At 49.1% G+C, this 12,867-nt stretch overlaps 1 long non-coding RNA gene across 1 annotated transcript; it reads left to right on the top strand.

Moving 5' to 3' along the window:
* The first annotated feature begins 259 nt into the window (after positions 1-259).
* Positions 260-8,043, top strand: LOC134486507 (uncharacterized). The gene is made up of 5 exons (XR_015684068.1): positions 260-946; positions 1,856-1,984; positions 5,585-5,687; positions 6,295-6,484; positions 7,235-8,043. It is a non-coding gene; the product is annotated as an uncharacterized LOC134486507 (long non-coding RNA).
* The last annotated feature ends 4,824 nt before the right edge of the window (positions 8,044-12,867 follow it).

Genomic DNA, 12,867 nt, shown 5'->3' with positions numbered 1-12,867 from the left:
AAGTGACTTCTCTGCTCCACTGGAGTGATGGCAGGAAATACTGTGTATTCTTTCGCAATTCCATTTTGTTTTTAAGGCACACCAGGCTACACATGGAGGGATAAAAATAGGACTTTAGGTGAGGAAGGAGGGATCCAAGGAAGGTAACGGTGCTTTGAGAACGTTTTTTTCTCTCATATCATAGATCCTTTGGCTTGTTTGTGCTGTGGCTGGGTGTGGACATTTCTGGAGCCCAAAGGAATTCAGTGAGGGATATCTGGGGAGAAAGCAGGCTGGAGAGCATCTCTGTAGTTCAGGCTGTCCCAGAGCATGGGCTGGTGACTCTTAAGATTACAGCAGGGGTTGGGTATTTAGCTCAGTGGTAGAGCACTTGCCTAGCAAGCACAAGGCCCTGGGTTCAGTCCTCAGCTCCGAGAAAAAAAAAAAAAGATTACAGCAGCATCCCAACCCTTGACTATTGGATCTCTAGCATGACCTGCATAGTCCCTAAGGCTCCAGATGTTGCAGATAAACTCTGGAGGCAAAACCACGCTGCTAACAAGATGAGTATCCTGCTGTTGTCAGCGTCCTGAACCCCATAAGAAGCTTTTGTCATCTCAAGGTTGGAAGCTCCACAGTGTGGGAAACATGTCACTGGACCCATTGACCACTGAGACCCACTCCCTGCAAGGCCATGGCTTTTGTTCTCCCTGGGCCATCTTTGATCACCTAGACAGGTGGTGACAGCAGGAAGGACTTGGAAACACTTGACTCTGTGTCCCCTGTGGGATGCTGTATAGGAGAAAGACGTAGACACTTTGGGAGACACAGGGCTTCTGGCATTTCCATATCAGGTTCCACCAGGGACAACTTTGGAGAAGATCCCCTGGGAGACCTCCCTGTGACTGTTCACTTGGAGAGGAGGAAAGATTTCACAGTAACCAGAGGAATCCTGGCCAACAAGCAGGCAAGTAAATCAAGCCCACGTGTGTGCATTGGCAGGCAGGGAACTTTCCATTCTGAGGAGAAAGCTGAAACTCTGCACATTCGGACACACAAAGGAGGGCTTTTGTACCAATGGCTATGGGCATGCATCCAGGGCACCGGGATTTACCTTTTCCTGCTCTACTGTATGATGTTAATTTGTCAGCTTGACACAATCAAGAATCACTGGGGAGGAGAGTCTCAAGGAGAGTCTAGATTGGTTTGGCCTTTGGGCACGTTTAGAATGGGATTGTCTTGATTGTGTTCATTGAAATGAGCAGACCTGCCCACTTCGGGTGGCACCATTCCCTGAGTCTCAGTCTAGTACACAGAATGTAAAAAGTGAGTAGAGAACAGACAAGCATTCGTCAGTTTCTTTCTGCTTTTGTGTGTGGATGGGACATGAGCAGCTGTTTTAAGTCCCTCCTGCCCTGACTTCCCTTCAATGGTAGACTAGGACCATGAGCTAAGTTGAACCTGTTCTCTCTTAAATTGCTTCTGTCAGAGGATTTTAATGGTGACAGAGATGAAACTGGTACAAAGAAGAGAGGCATAGTGCTGTGATAAATCTAGCCATGTGGTAGTTAAGCCCTTGGAATTTGGGATGGGGGAGGAGTGGAAGAGTTTGGAACTCAGGGCTTGAAAAGCTGTTTCATATTGTGAACAGAGCTTCATGGGGGTGTTCATATGGAAGCTTGAAAGAGAACACCGAGAGAGACATGAACAATGGAAGCTCAACTCGTAAGTCTCAGAGGGGAACAGGGACTTGAGAAGGGGATTAGGCTACAGGCATTTGTGTGACATTTTGCCGAAGATTCTGGCTGCATTTTGTTGTGTCCTGAGAGCTTCAGGAGGCTTAAGTTTGAAGATGATCAAATAATTTGTTTGCCAGGGGAAATTTCAAGGCAAGATGGTACTCGGGGTGCTGCTGAAGAGGCAGCTGCCATCAATAGACAGACCTGCACCATTGTGAAGACGCTCCCTGTTCTTCACCGGGACAATGTGAAGACGTTTTCTCAAGGTCAGCACGTAGAAGTTAATGTAGTTGTGGTTCAAGGGGGAAGGGATACACCTCAGCTTGGCAGCAGGACTTGTCAATGACATAAGCCTTGTCCACGTAGCACTGAGTTTTAAGACAAAGATAGAAGACTGAGAGGATTTGTATAGCTCATCCAAGGCCAGGTACTATCTGGTACGGTTGGAGTCCTTGCAAACAGGCCCCCAAAAGCCACTGTGTGAAACTGTGAGGGTGAAGCCTCAGCTGTGATAGAGACCTCAGGATATTGGAGTTGCCAAGGTTATGGGATGTCTGCTAAGAAGAACCAAAGATGTGAAGTAGAGACAGCTGATATCTAAAAGACTCATTGTGTGTGCAGTGGCAGAACTGGGATGGGGCCATCCAAGGCCTCTGGAGCCCAGAATATTTTGTTACCAGCCCAAGATGCTGGATATGGAACTGCAAGAGTTATGTTTCCTTGTTGTTCACTTCCAGTTCCCCAATACTTCCTGTCTTAGTGTTTTATTGCTGCAAAGAGACACCATGGCCACAGCCACTCTTATAAAAGAAAGCATTTAACTGGGGCTTACTTACGGTTTCAGAGGTTTAGTCTGTTATTATCAAGGCTGGAAGCATGGTGGCACACAGGCAGACGTGATACTGGAGAGGGAACTGAGAATTCTACATCCAGATCTGCAGGCATCAGGAAGGGAGAGAGACATGGGGTCTGGCTTGGGCATTTGAAAACCTAAAAGCTCGCCTCCAGTGACACACTTCCTCCACCAAGGCCACACCTCCTAATACTTTCAAATAGAGCCACTCCCTGGTGACCAAGCATTTAAATCTGTGAGCCTATAGGAACAGGATGTTTTCTCTGTGCCATTATAAGATAGGCATATGTAACATGTTTGTTTAAGTTTATAAGAGCTCATAGGAAAGAAACTTTGGACTTTCCAACAATTTGAAATTGTTACTTATTGGAACTTTAAAGGTTAGATTGTATTATGGTTATATATTTTAAAGGATATATATATGTATATATATTATTGAAAGCATTGAGAACAAGAGTTGAAAAGTTATGGCTTAAAAGGATATGGTATGTTTGTGTATCAAGCTGACAAGAGGTGGAGAAATGTGGTTAGTCTTAATTGTTAACTTGACCTGATCTAGAATCACCTAGAGAGAAGATGTCTATGAGGGATCATCTGAATCAGGTTAGTTTATGGGCATGTCTGTGAGGGAATTGTATTGGGTACAATTGAAGCAGGATGATCTGCCCATTGTGGGTGGCACCATTCCCCTGGCTTTGAGGATGAAATAAGGAAAAAGTGATCTGGGCAGAGTCATGAGTGAGTTAACTTCTTTCTGGGGCTACATATGGATGCGATTTGACAGGAAGCTTCAATTTCTTCTTGCCCTGACTTATCTGCTGTGATGCAACCTGGGCCAGTAAGCTGACATAAACTCTTGTTCCCTATGCATCAGGAACTAAGCACACTGGGAGGTGGGAGCTCTGAGCCCTCCTTCGAGGGAGGCCAGCAAGGTCTTCAGGAAAACGTTCATGAATCTAAAAGAGACAAGCCAAGGCTGAGGCAGAGCTAAGCGATAGAGTGCTTGCCTTTTAGGAGGAGACCGAAGCTTAATCTCCTCCCGGGGGTAAAGGGAAGGGCCTGGTGGTTTATGCCTATAATCCCAGCACTCAGAAAACTGAGACAGGAAGTTTGCCCCAAATTTGAGATCTGGATAGTTAGTTCCAGGCTACTCTGGACTTCGAGGCTAGACTGTCTCAAAAATAACACAAAGCTGTTGTGTATCTGTTACACTGGAGCCTGAAAGACGGACAAAGGAGAAGGAAATTGTGGTGGTTTGAGTGAAAATGGCCCCCCACAGACTCATGTTTGAAAGTATGGCCCCCAGTTGGTAGAACCATTTTGGATCAGAGGTGTGGCCTTGTGGGAGGTTGTGTGTCATTGGGGGTGGGCTTTGGTGCACTCACTGCTTCCTGCTTGCTATTACAGATGTGAGCTCTCAGCTGCTGCCCCAGGCACGTGCTTCCTGCTACTTCTGCCCCATCATCATGGACTCAAAATCTCTGGAACCATCAGCCCCAGATGAATTTGTTCATCTGGGGCTTCTCTAAGTTGCCTTGGTCACAGCATCCTCTCACGGCAATGGAGAAATAATTCACCTTAAGCCCTGGCTACATAGGAACTTGAGTTCAGCCTGGGCTACAACAAACCCTATCACAGGCTCCATCTCCCAAAAGAAAGGTTCTTTCCTGGGCAGAGCCATGGTAGCACCAGCCCTGGTACCATGCATATAAAGCAATTTCCTTTGCTTTGATTTGTGCAATGGTTGGCCTTGCTCTGAGGGCCATTTCATCTGTTACGAAGCAGTCACAGGCTTCCATACCTCCTCTCTCTCCTCACCCAGCCTCTATGATACCAGCAGAATAAAGAACCGGTCCAATAACAAGTATCTTTAAGTGCCCATCGTGTATGTCACTGGGTTAGCATTTGGGAAGAACAAGGTCTTCTCTGTGAAGGATGACCCCAATCCTCTGCTCATCAGCTGTCCCTCACTTCCCCAGGAAGATTCTCTGAGCCTGAGGGAGCTGTTACAGAAACCCAACTCCTCAGAGCTAATAGTGACCTCTACAAGGGTAGTCATGAGAGATTTCCAGAAGATGGTGAAGGCCTTTCCTCTCTAGGGCATTTGTCCTCAGCTAAATAGCAAGCGATCAATCCTGTTCCTCCCAGGGGCCCACCAGGCCTTCCTGTTTTTTTTTTTTTTTTTTTTTTTTTTTTTTTGGTTCTTTTTTTTTTTCGGAGCTGGGGACCGAACCCAGGGCCTTGCGCTTCCTAAGCAATCGCTCTACCACTGAGCTAAATCCCCAACCCTGTTTTCTTTCTTTCTTTTTTTTTTTTTTTTTTTTGGTTCTTTTTTTCGGAGCTGGGGACCGAACCCAGGGCCTTGCGCTTCCTAGGCATGCGCTCTACCACTGAGCTAAATCCCCCACCCAGGCCTTCCTGTTATCCAGCTACTATGGCCTCCACACCTCTGAAATGCTAAACATGGGTATGTGAGTTTTGATCCCAGCATTCGGGAGGCAGAGGCAGGCTGATATCTGTGAGTTTGAGTCCAGCCTGGTCTACAGAGTGAGCTCCAGAAATACGCAGGGAGAGGCCCTGCCTTAAGACAAAACAAACAAAAATAAATAAATAAATAAAAAATAGAAACGAATGTCTCCGGAGTTAGCCAAGTTGTTCTGCACACGGCCTTTAACACACTTTGCCCATTCTGCCTGGGACATTACTCCTCATTGCCCAGGTCCCAGCCTCCTCAGAGGTGACTCTGGCCATGTCCTCAGCAGATCTCCTGGTGCCTCATCTCTTTATGCGTATCTCTTGTAAGGCATAAGCTGGCCTGGCCTGCTCATCTTTCAGATACCTCATTAAGCAGCTCCGGATAAGCGTGTCTGTGGACTAAAGGATGGATGAGGCTCCAGTGTTTTTCTAGGAGGCTCTGGGTGTAAGTCAGCCTCTCATTCCCATTGCCCTTAGAAACCAGCACTCTGAGGAGCACTGGTCATAGCTCTGGATGCTCTCACCTCTTCCTCCATAGAAAGCTGCACGGTGACTTGCGTCTCCAGCACAAGCTTATGTCGCTGTTGAACCTGACTTCTGCACCACCCGCATATCCATCCCGCGGGGCTCAGCTTCTTCAGGTGAGCAGCGTAGTCAAGTATGGGGTGGCCACCTTGGAGCCAGCAATCTTGAGAGCAACTGAGAAATACTGCTCCTTTGACATGGGACAGCATAGTCAGGGGTGCACGTGAGACCACGATCAGTTCTGGACCAGGGGTATGACGTCTGGGTGTGTGGCTGTGCTCAAAGACTGCAGGGGAGGCTTCCTTCTGCCTCAGCCCATCTCTAGTGGCTCTTAGCATCCCTGGGCTGGTAATGCATTACTCTAGAGTCTGTTCTGTCGTCACAAGACTCCACTCTTCTCACAAGGATCCTGCCTTCTTGGATATTGGGGTCCCATAACTCCAGGATTATCTGACGATCCTTAATCAACCACATCCGCCAAGAACCTATTTCCAAATAAGGTTATTGTATTAGTTAACCTTTCTCCTTGCTAGGACAAGCACCTGACCAAGAGACTTAAGGAAGCAAAGGGTTGTCTCAGCTCACTGTTTAAGGGCATAGCCTCACCCTCTGCAGAAGGCACAGCAGCAGCACAATGTGGGGCAGCTGGACACACTCCAACCACCATTGTGAAGCAGAGAGAGGCCAGGCTGAGGTTCCTCTTACTTCCTCTTTTTTATCCAGGAGTGAGGCCCACAGAGTGGTGCTGACCCCATTCAGGGTGGATCTTCCTACCTCGGCTAAACCTTTCCGGAAACATCTGTCATGAAGAGAGTGTGCTTGAAGTTCTAAGGTGCCATCGCATTGACGGTGAAGATGGCTCATGTCTAAATGCCTTGTGAGGCGCTGCTGGGCTGACCTCATCCTGACTGGGGTAAGCTCCCCTGAAGGTCTGCCCATAGCCTGAGGTCTCCAGAATGGCCTCACATTGTTCTCTCTTCTTGCAGGGCCAGACTGAGGTGAGGTCACCTTGGAGTCCCCTCCCCATCAGCCACGTTTCCCACTTCATTTTTCATGTGTATGTGTGTTTTTAAAATCTGTTTTATTTCCTAAACGTCTCACCAGGGCCAGGATAATGTTCTTAGGTTTTTGTAATACTCGCTACTGGCTGACAGCAGATCCATTGTCCCTGGCTGGTGGCCCGTGGGGAGATGTAGGTTTCTTTCCTTCTGGGGCCTGGGGCTGGTCTCAGCTGCCCCCAAATCAGGCTTTGGCTGAGAAGTGGGCTGTCGAATGGACCCCAGGAGAGTCATAAAGCTCGGGCAGGAGTGAGGCACGGTTTGAATGCTCACATTCGAATGGGATGATCTGCAGCCTAGGAAAGATCAACATCTCCTCTACTCCCAGGGTCTAGCTGGCTGTAAGAAAGCTCCAAAGTGGGGTTTCTATAAAGCCTCTCAGCACTGACAGGGGCACGGTGATTCATGGCCCACCCGCGCTCTGCTACATTTCAGGCTCCACTCTTATGGTGCTCACCAGCACACAGGGGAATACACCCGTAAATGGAAAACCTTGATATAGGGGGAGGGGTGCCCGGGGTCTTGGGGTACAGAGGGAACCAGCCAAGGGCAAGAAGTTCAGTCGAGAAAGGTCTCTAAGAGAGGCATCTCCCTCCCTCCTCCAGCATCACCGCCTGCCTGAGTTCAGACCACTTCACCTGGGGGACCATGGCAGCTCTCCCCAGCTCCCCTCACGCTTCATACAGGAAGTGGGAGCCTCTGCACGCAGGTGATGGATTGGCACAGTTCTAGGACAACTGATGGCCCAGCGGCGGCTGGCTTATCTGGAAGGATGCAGCCTCCATCCCATAAACAAACCGAGTGCTACCTGGATCCTCACTGGGCCTGCCCGAAGTCCCTTTCTATCCTGGACTGGGGAAATGAATTGCTGAGTCACCGACTACATTTTCCTGAGGTATGGGCCTGTCCTAGTTCCCGCTCCATACTGTGGAGCCCCCACCACATTCCCGGCTGGCAGACCCTCCTTCTTTACTTCCGTGGCGACTGCGGGAGATGTCTATCTACAAAACCTTTGTCCTTTGAAAGCCACACACCAGCCGCACTTGAGATCAAAACAGCTTCCTTCACCCAGACTGAGAGGTCTGTGACACAGCTGGAGGGCCTTTGAAGCAGACAGCTCGCCACATGGGGAACAAGGGTATCTAGCAATAGAGAACAGAACCGGAGCCTCTCTGGTGTTTCCAGATAGGTTTCAGGAAAAGGTGTGACTGCTGCTCTGAGGGGTCTGCAGAGTACAAGGCCTGGCACCCAGGGATGCTCATTCTCGGGGGAGGGGAGCAGAGAGGTGGCTCAGTGAATGAAGGCTCTTGCTGCCCAGGGCATGATAGATCCCAGGTTGATGATCTGAGCTCAGTTTCTGGGAGTAGAAGGACAGATTGACCAAATAAAGTTGCCCTCAAACCTCTGCGCACAGAACACGGCCTGTATCCCCCTCCCATGGTAATCATTAACAGTTTTAAAACAGGGCTGGAGAGATGGAGCAGTGATTAAGTGCGCTTGTTACCCTCGCAGAGAACTCGATTTAGGTTCCTAAAACCCATGCCATGGAGCTCACAACTGCTTGTAACGCCCATACAGAGATGCCTTTGTCTGGACTCTGGCGTACCTACTCTAGTGTTTCTCTCTCTCTCTCTCTCTCTCTCTCTCTCTCTCTCTCTCACACACACACACACACACACACACACACACACACACACACACTCACTCAGTCATGTTCAAACAAGCCAGTAACAGTCTTCATAAGGAATCCAGTGCAGATGGCCTCTTTGTGAGCCCTATGGGTCTCAGTCCTACGTTAAGCATCCTGAATACAAATGCTGCCTCTCGGGGGACAGACAGACCCTCCCTTGGTGATACGAGTAAGCATCTTCAGGGAGCGAGCGTCGGACACAGAGAGGGGTGGACCTCTGCCTGGCCTTCTAGAAGCTCCCGCCGAGTCAGAAAGACAAGCTGTCCACAGTCCCACTGCTGATAAGGGTTAAATGGCGCTCGATACAACATTCGCATAGTCAAGGCAGCACCTGATTAATTGCCCGGGGAATGGCTCGGATGATAAATGTTTTAGGAACTCCGAGGAAGGAGCCATTTCTCCAAGTCAAGCAGAACAGACAGACGCAACGGGGGTAATTGTGCCCTTTTGAAGGGGCCTGTGGGGCTGCTGTCTGGGGAGGCCATTGTCCCATGGTGGAGACAGAAAAGAGCCCTTTTAATTTTTTTTTTTAAAGGACCATCTGATACTCCATTGGTTTCTCTCTGCTACCTCTCCCCACGCACTCTAGGAAATAAGAGGCCACAAAAACTCACGATTCCTTTCTTTTCTACCTCCGTAAACCTCTCATCTGCTTCTCCCCTCTTGAAAATGGGGCTGGAATTCAGTGTTTACAGTATAAACCCAAAGGATGAAGGTGGCGGTGTCAAGCCCCCGAAGTAGCCAGGGTATCTCTATCTTGGGAAATGGCTCCCTGTCACACTACAAAACACACCCTTCTCAGGGAAGTGATAAGACTGACAAGTGTTTAGACTTTGCCCCAAATTTTCAAGAGGCTGAAGCAGAGATACTTCTCGGAAGCTCTCGGGCCCTGGCTTGAATTCGCTCCGGGTATCTATTGAGCAAACAGCCTTTCATCACTGCCTGAACCATGATCCGAGTCACAGACGCCCACGGCTTTATCTCATCAGATCTCAATCTCTCTGTGAGGGAGGCTGTCTGACTGGCTAGAAACTCCAGGCCTGGATGGGAAGATGTCACATTTTGAGATAGTGGGGGATTAGAGGGTATGTGTGTGGGGAGGGGGGAGAAGCCAACATGGACAAATGCTAACAACCCTTCATGGGCTGTGATGGGCAGGTGCAGCTGCCTCCCAGCCCAGTGGGGTCAGCTCCAGGCTCTCCTGTCTGGGGCAGCAGGGAAGCCGATGGCTGGTGATGGATCACAGAGCTGTCATCTGCAGGGACTGAATGGTGATGTCACAGCTGGGGAGGGGGCTTCTGGAGCTGGGAGAAGCCCAGAGAGAAGTACATTGGATTGGACGCTGGATTTGCCACATGGTGTCTTCTCTCTCTTTCCTTCCGCACCCCCTCTTTTATTGCTCAAAGCTAAGAAACTTGAATCCCCCCAACGTGCACCCCCCCGTGAAAAATCTAACATCTGAACAAACATAGCCTTCAGGATAGCTAAAGCACGCCACAACAGCCAGCCCTGAGCTGACACAGTCTTACATGGATACTGGGGGATGTTGCTAGGATGCTCCCATGGAGTTAAAAGCCAGGCTTCTTGGGGGCCAGAATTGGTGACATGTCCTACAGAGAGTCACACCGCTAAGCTAGGGGTGTGACACCTGGTCTCTCAGTTCCTCCCCTCTAAATGGGGGTGCGGTGAGGAAGACTATAAACAGTACATGCCAAGGGTAGGAGGTGCATCCCCCCTCCCCCGCCCCTGCCAGGGCAAGCTCAGAGCCCCAGCTGTGGGCAGATGAGAATGCCTAGGCAAAGCCGTTCTCATCCTGGGAGCTCTCCTTGTGATGAGAGGCCCTTGTATTTTTCTCAGTCCTCTCTAGAGCAGGAGAGGGCAGGTGCTTGGGAGGAGACAGCATAGATCACTTGCTTAGAGGTCCAGGGCTACAGGAGAATGAGGTAAGCAGCATCAGGGGCTGCAGAGGGCCTATGGGAGCATGGTCAAGCCAAGGGAGTGAATGACAGTTTCCAGTTTAAACACAGTGATGGTGTCTTGGAGGTAACAACACTCACCCATTTACAGGGCAGGATCCCAGCCAGGAGGGAACAGAGGCAAGAGAGAAGGGGGCTGGGGAGTCTGTTTTATTTTAAATGATAAACCAAGTTCTATATGCTGACCCTCAAGGATGATGGGTTTTCTGCAGAGTAGGTCTTATGGAAACTAGATCACCAAATATTTCATCATTGTTTGAATTCTTGGGGGAAACAATATCTCACGACACCCCACCCCAACACCCGTCCCCAGTATACAATACCATCAGGACAGAAAGCTGGAGGAATTTGGGAGGGGGTGAAACTTCCAGAGACCCTGGAGTTCCTGGACAGGATGTACTCCACCCACCACTTCTGTGACTTGGGTGTCCCCAGCAGGAAGACCAGGAACAGCCACAAGTTTGTCCCACTGTCACTGTTGATAAGGCTGCTCCTTGTAGAGACTCCTGCCTTTGCCCCTGCTTCTGTGATGGAGTCCAGGCTCAGAATCCCGGCCTCTGAACAAAGGGAAGGGATAAGCATAGCCTCTCAATTGAGGTGCCCGTAGGATATCACCAGGTCCACACGCTCACTGGGTAGCAATACCCTGCAACTCCTCTCATTGACACCGTGCCTTCTAGAATGACACCCTGCATCTTTCTAAGGGGAACCTTCTTAGGACTCTCAGGGTCTCCCCTCAGCTAGTCCACTTTCCATAGGAGCACCACACAGATCATGAAGATCACACACACACACACACACACACACACACACACACACACACACACACACACCCTGAGTTCAGGCCAGGCACGGCACCAGGCGCTCAAAGGATGTCTTGTGTCACTTTCATGAAGGTAGATCTCCCTTCAGTAGATCAGGAAACAGGATCGGGGAGTGGAAGAGGATGGTGACAGTTAATCCTAGTTGTCATCTCTGAGGGAGTCGATGAGGGATTGTTTAGATGTGGCTGGCTGGGGTAGGAAGAGTCATCCTGAATGTGGGCAGCACCATCTCATGGGTTGGGGGTCTCAAACTGAATAGAAAGGAGACAGTGAGTCAAGCAGCAGGCACGTCTCCATCAGTGTCCTGACCGCAGACACAGCGTGACCAGCTTCTTCGGGCTCCCACTGCCATGATTTTTCAGCCATGATGGACTGTATCCTGGAACCATAAGCCGAAATAAACTCTTCTTTCTTTAAGTTGCTTTGGCATGTGTTTTGTAACTGAGTAGGGCTTGATGAAGTAAAGGATGCATTTGAACCCGAGTCTTCACCAACGAATCCTCCCCAACTTTCAGGCTCCTCCTGTTTTAGTTTGTTTTCTAGTCCTGAGACAAACACCACAACCAAAACCATTTTAGAGGAAAGAAATATTTGTTTTTCTTATACTTCCAGGTCACATTCCATCACTGAGCGAGCAAGAGCTGTAGAGAAATGCTACTTGCTGGTGCATGCTTAGCTAACTTTCTTATATGGTTCAAGACCACTGGCCTAGGGAGAGTGCCACCCACAGTGGGCTGGGACCTCTCCTTATAAACAAGCTTGTGAGCCAACCCAATCTCAACAATCTCTGGTTGAGACTCTCTTCTCCTGTGACTCTAGGCTGTGTCAAATTGACAGTTAAAGTCAACTAAGCCATACCACCCCTTGACCACTTCACACACACACACACACACACACGTTACTTTAAATCATGACCTTTCAACTCCTTGTCCCCAAGACAGTGTGTTAACATTACAACACAAAGCACAGTAGAACTTTAAATGTCCTACAGAGTGGAGATGAAGAGATGACTCAGAGGTTAAGGTCACCGACTGCTCTTACAAATGACCTGGGTTTAGTTCTCAGCACCCACATGACAGCTCAAAACCACCTATAGCTCTAGTCAGAAGGGATCCAATGGCCCATCTTCTGGCCTCTGAGATACCAAGCATGCGTGCGGTGCATATACATACATGCGTGCACGCACTCACATCCGTAGACTTAAAACCTTTAAAATCTCCTTTCCAAAGGCCTCTCAGTCTTTAACAGTTCCAGCCCTCTAAAAGTTCAATGTCTCTTTAAAAGTCCAAAGTCCCTTAATAGCAGTTCCCGTAAAATATAAAAACAAACCATACACTCTCTTATTTTAAGAGAGAAGAACCGGGGCATGGAAACACTCTGATCAGAGCCAAGCCAAACTTCAGCAGTGTGAACCCACATCCTATAGCTCCCTGTCCAGTATCTGGAACTAACTCTTCTGGCTTCAAAAGGCTTAGGCAGTCTCACTCCCACAGTTCTGCCACCCACAAAACACACAGCTTGTCTCAGAGTTAGGCTCTCTCCACTTCACACTTGCTTCTATCCTTGATGGACTACCCTTGGTACCGGCATTTCCAATCTCCTGAGCTCTCCATTGCAGTTAGGACTGCACCTTCACCAATAGACCCTCTGACCTCTCCATGTGGTGCTAAGCCTCAGTCTCCACTTAGAGCCCCTTCACCTCTTCAGCTGTCATATCTTCAGAACAAGTGCCACACGGAGAGTCTTAC

This window comes from Rattus norvegicus, chromosome 3, assembly GCF_021556685.1.
Source record: "Rattus norvegicus strain SHRSP/BbbUtx chromosome 3, alternate assembly SHRSP_T2T, whole genome shotgun sequence".
In the NCBI taxonomy this organism is placed as follows: Eukaryota; Metazoa; Chordata; class Mammalia; order Rodentia; family Muridae; genus Rattus; species Rattus norvegicus.
The sequence above is the reverse complement of the archived record's forward strand: the minus strand, read 5'-3'. Positions and strand labels throughout refer to the sequence as shown.